Source organism: Physeter macrocephalus, chromosome 15 (genome assembly GCF_002837175.3).
Source record: "Physeter macrocephalus isolate SW-GA chromosome 15, ASM283717v5, whole genome shotgun sequence".
Classification (NCBI taxonomy): Eukaryota; Metazoa; Chordata; class Mammalia; order Artiodactyla; family Physeteridae; genus Physeter; species Physeter macrocephalus.
The window spans coordinates 56,278,804-56,283,977 of NC_041228.1; the positions used below are offsets into that span (position 1 = coordinate 56,278,804).

The 5,174-nt window shown below is 46.8% G+C and overlaps 1 protein-coding gene across 4 annotated transcripts in view; it reads left to right on the forward strand.

Moving 5' to 3' along the window:
* Positions 1–640: 640 nt before the first annotated feature.
* Positions 641–5,174, forward strand: part of PAG1 (phosphoprotein membrane anchor with glycosphingolipid microdomains 1) — a 147,624-nt gene continuing 143,090 nt past the window's right edge. For all 4 annotated transcript variants that reach the window (XM_007125344.4, XM_055091153.1, XM_007125347.4 and 1 more), the window contains exon 1: positions 641–1,103. The gene's annotated coding sequence lies outside the window, so the exon portion shown is untranslated. The remainder of the gene's footprint in view (positions 1,104–5,174) is intronic.

Genomic DNA, 5,174 nt, shown 5'->3' on the forward strand with positions numbered 1-5,174 from the left:
GGTGGTCTGGAGCTGCAGCGCTGACCTCATCTGAGAGCTTGTTAGAAATGAAAGATCTCCCCATAGTGCCCAAACCTACTGAATCAGAACCAGCATTTTGACAAAATCCCCAGAAGATTCTGTCACAGTTTTGAGAAGCTCTACTGTACCTTGGTGTCACCTGGGAAGCTTTACCACCTAATGATACCTGGGCCCCATCTAGAGATTCTCATGTACTTACTATTCTGGATTCTTGGGTGCGGACGGAGCAAAAGGGCTCTTACTAGTTCCGTAAGTTACTTTAATGTACAGCCAAGGTACATTGTCCCCTAAATCCCAGCTTTGTAAGGTTAAACTATAACCTGAGTTAAATTGGCTTTTGTAGGCTTGCCAGGGGCCCTAAGGATCGCTTAGATTAAACAGTGATTTTTCAGAGACAATGGACTCTGGAGACAAACAAGTTCAACCACACAGGTTAAGGTTCACCGAAGCCCAGGCGGGAGACTTCCGGTACCTTCCCACGAGGGAGCGGGGCATCGCACCCGGGTCCGCCCCGCGCCCCGACCCGGCCCCGCCCGCCTCGCCCCCTCCCCGCCCCGCCCTGCCCGGTGACGTGCCGCAGAGGGTCGGGCTCATGCGCACTCGCGCCCCGCGCCCCGCACGGCTGCACCGCCTCGGAGCTTGTCATTCTCCGCGGCGCGGCGGCGAGTGCCGACTGTTGTGCGTGCCTGCCTTCCCGCTCGCTTGTCGGCGCGCCCGCGATGTGATCGACCGCCTGGGAGCGGGCTGGCAGCTCTCCCCGCTACAGCGCCTCGGCTTTTCCCTGGCCGCCTTCCTTGTTGAGCCCTGATTCCCTCGGAGCCGGAGACACGCACCAGGGGCTCGAAGCGCCGCACTCCGGGGCGGGCGGCAGCTGCAGCGCTCGGGACCGCGCGGCCGGGTGCAACCTCTGTCGCCGCCGCCGCCGCCGCCGCCACGCTTGGCACCGCGGAGCCAAGGCGGCTGGTGCAGAGCGGCAGCACCTCGCCCCGCACCCGCCGCCGCCCGGGCAGTGCGGGGCCGCGGCGCTCTGTGCGCAGCGGGAGCGCGGTCCCCCCCGAAGGCCCCCTGTCGCCTGCGTCCCAGTAAGTTGACTGTAGTTTTTGAAGTTGGAGGGCGCCACGGGAAGGGGAGGTTCGTTTTTGTTATCTTCACGTCGTGGGAAGCTGGGGGTGGCACCTCTTGTTAGCAGGGCTCCAGCTTAGGGAGTTGAGGGTGCGAAGCCGCGATCAGGGCACGCGGGGAGAGGAAGCAGTCCCGGGAGAACTGGCTCCAGCCTCTGCTGAACGTGCCAGTTGGAAATGTGCTGTGAGAGGACAGGTGCTCTGAGGGCATTTTGCCTGCTGCTGATTGCACATTCCGAGCCCTTTGACTGTGTGCGTGTGCGCGCGCGCGCGCGCGGGGGGGGCTGGGGGGTGGTAGGGGGGTCCTGTCACCTCCATCCCAAGTCCTCAAGGGAATGACTCTAGTAATATTCCTGGATGCGATAGATCTTTGGGGATGGGGGCTAAGTCATTCCCTCTCAGGCCTCCAGGCTTCCCGAGCATCCCACTTTTCTCGCTGATTGCACATTCCGAACCCTTTGACTGTGTGCGTGTGCGTGTGCGCGCGCGCGCGCGCGGGGGGGACTGGGGGGTGGTAGGGGGGTCCTGTCACCTCCATCCCAAGTCCTCAAGGGAATGACTCTAGTAATATTCCTGGATGCGATAGATCTTTGGGGATGGGGGCTAAGTCATTCCCTCTCAGGCCTCCAGGCTTCCCGAGCATCCCACTTTTCTCTTCCCCTAGGCAGAAGTTGTAATTGGAGCCCAGTCCTTTAGGGAAAGACAACTTATACGTCAACCTAGACTTTTGTGCTATAAGGCAAATAAAATGAGAAACCCGCTCAGCGTGTATGATTTCATACACTTTAAGAATGTGAGCAAGTCTCAAAGCAGTAATGTTCCGATGATGACACTTGGGTTTCACCCTCACTGTCCTGCACCTCTTATGTAAGCCTCCCGTCAGGATGACTGTCTCTCTGCAGTGACTGCAGCTGTGGCTCTCCATTCCATTTGTTTAAGGTCTAGCTTGAACGTATTTAATGAAAATGTTGACATGATGTAGTGCTCTGCAGCCTGAAACAGAGTGTACTCTTCAAATTGGAGTGTCTTCTCCTAATAGGGAGTGTGCAAGGAAAACCCCAGTATATTTTTCAAGGCAGCTCCAGGAATTAGACACATAAATCATGTTTTAAAATAGCATGCATTGTACAGAGAGCTTGCAAAGGACCCCTTTGAACACATCCCCTTTGTTTTAGAAAAAGTGGAAATTGTTCATGCCAGACAATTGTTGAGTCTGAAAGTTAAGTGTACTGATAGGCTTAATTATCTTAATAAACAAAGAGCATGATTTATAGGTAGCTGCCCTGCCCTACTAAGAATTCTAGAATTCTTTAACCTTTCTTTCATCTGTCCCCTAGAGATTCCTTTTAAGCAGAGCAATAGATTATCATCATTGATGTTTAATATTTGAGTTGATTAAATTTGTAAAAGGAGTACTTTGAAATACCATACAGTACTGCTATGACTGTTAAGACAGTGAATATTAGAAATAAGGAGAATATTCCAATTTTTTGGCATAGAAGTCATTAGTTTAACAAAACAGATAACATTGACTGCCCTAATATATCTTTTTAAATTTGGACTTGTAATAAACATTTAAACCAAAACTCAGGGTTGTGTTTTGATGTAGGATTTATTTAGGTACTCTTTAGAAAAAGAAGCACATTTATTTATAGCATTCTAGCACATGGAACAAGATGAACTAGTTATAGGCACCTCATTTAAAAACATATCATAGTTTTTTTAAGGAATTCTAAGAAAATACACAAAATGTAATTTCAAAAGTTGAAAAGATAGTCAACACTTTGTACTTGGTGAGAGCAGCCATTGCTCATCTCTAGAAGAGATTACATCTGAGCATGGAAGCACAAACAGGTTGACCCCCTCCTAACATGATGCACTGTCACATCGTGGTTAGGAGGACAGACTAGGGAGCCATGCTGGCAGCTTGGGTACCATCTGTTTGAATCTGGGCAAGTTACCTAAACTCTGTGCCTCAATGTCTTTGTCTGTAAAATGGGGATAACAGTACCTGTCTCTCTGGATTGTGGTGAGGATTAAGTGAGTTCATAGATTTAAAGCTACTGAACCAGTGTCTGGCTTATTAAACTGAGTAAAATTATTGTTAGGAAAGGAAATGCCTCTTTGGATTCTGTGGACATTGAATGGCTGCTGATGGAGGTTAACAGAAGCAGTTCACATGTATAATAGGAGGGAGGGTATGAGCATTTATTGAATACCTCCTGGTAATGCAGACACCAGCTGGTGTTTGACCTAATGTCTCTTTCAATTCCTCTCCAAGGTGGGTAGCTTCATTTCTACTTTGGAGAAAAGGAAACTTGAACTCAACAAGATCAAATAGTAGAAATCGCGGTTAGGATTTTAACCCATGTCTGTCTCTTTCAGACCCTGTCCTTTTTGGCCCTGCTGCCTCAATTTGCAAACTGCTTTTTCCATCTCTTCTCCTTGAATCCTCATAATAACATAATAAAATGGGTGCGTTATTATCTTTAATTTACAGATGAGGAAATTTACTTTAAGCAGTAAAGTATGCAAAGTGCTTAACTCACAAGATAGTTCTCCATGACTGGGAGATATTATTATTATCATAATTATTGTTTAAAAGCTTGCCTACATTAGCACATGGTAGAGATGCCAGCAGGTGAAATGAGTTTTCTCCTTCGGTTTGAAGTGGATTCCATTGCTTTTCACTTCCCTATTCACATATTCAGAGAATCAAGAAAAAGAAAATGGTATGTTACCGTTCCCACAGTTCCTGCTGGAGGACAGCACTCCCGGGTTTGTTTCCGCCTGCAGATGTAGCTGCAGGATCCACACAGCCTAGTGAACCACCGCAAGCAGGTCATCCATTGATCCACAATCAGCATCATCTGTGAGCATGAATTCAGTCCCAGCTGGAGGGCACCCCTGGGGCAGAGAGAGAGGCCCTGCACTTTGCAACACAGTGTACTGTATGTTCAGAAATGGAAATAATTTACACTTCATATTAAATAAGCATGCTTCCTCTGGGCCTTAGTACCCGTGTGGTGGGAAGCAGTTTCAGGGGTCCTGTGTGAGCAGTCCAGTTGGCCTTCCGTATCCTCGGGTTCCACATCTGTGGATTCAACTAACCTCAGGTTGAAAATATATATATTTTTTAATTCCAGAAAGTTCCAAAAAGCAAAATTTGATTTGCTTTGCTCCAGCAGCTATTTACATATTGTAGCATTTACATATTTACTGTTTACATGGCATGTACACAGTATTAGGTATTATAAGTAGTCTAGAGATGATTTAAAGTATGTGGGAGAATGTACTTTAAGGTTCTATGCAAATATAATGCTATTTTATATGAGGAACTTGAGCATCCACTGATTCTGGTATCCTCACGGGTCCTGGAACCTATCCCCCATGGACTCTACTTTGTTAAAAGTCTGGTCCACAGCCTGTCAAACTTTTCACTTGACTTCCAAAAGTTGGGAATGATTGAAAGGCTTTTTTCCTGTGGCTTTCTTAGATTATCATCCAGATCTACATAGTATTCTGGCCCTTGGTAAATATTTACTCTGTTTTCTAGATATAAAAATCTAATTTCTGTAAAGGGCACATAGGCCACAGATGGCTTACAGACTGATTTAATATTTAAAGAAACCTGGTATCCTACCACTGAAAGGTACTTCAATACAGATGTTCTAAGTGGGCTTTTTTTAAAGTCAAAACTCTCTGTACAACATGTTGATTATAGTTAATAATACTGGATTGCATATTTGAAAGTTGCTAAGAGAGTAGATCTGAAAAGTTCTCATCACTAGAAAAAAAATTGTAACTGTGTGAGGTGACAGATGTTAACTACTCATCATGGTGATCATTTTGCAATATATACAAATGTTGATTCATTATGTTGTACACCTGAAATGAATAGTGTTATATGTCAATTATATCTCAGTTTAAAAAAAAAATCAAGGGCTTCCCTGGTGGCGCAGCGGTTGAGAGTCCGCCTGCCGATGCAGGGGACACGGGTTCGTGCCCCGGTCCGGGAAGATCCCACATGCC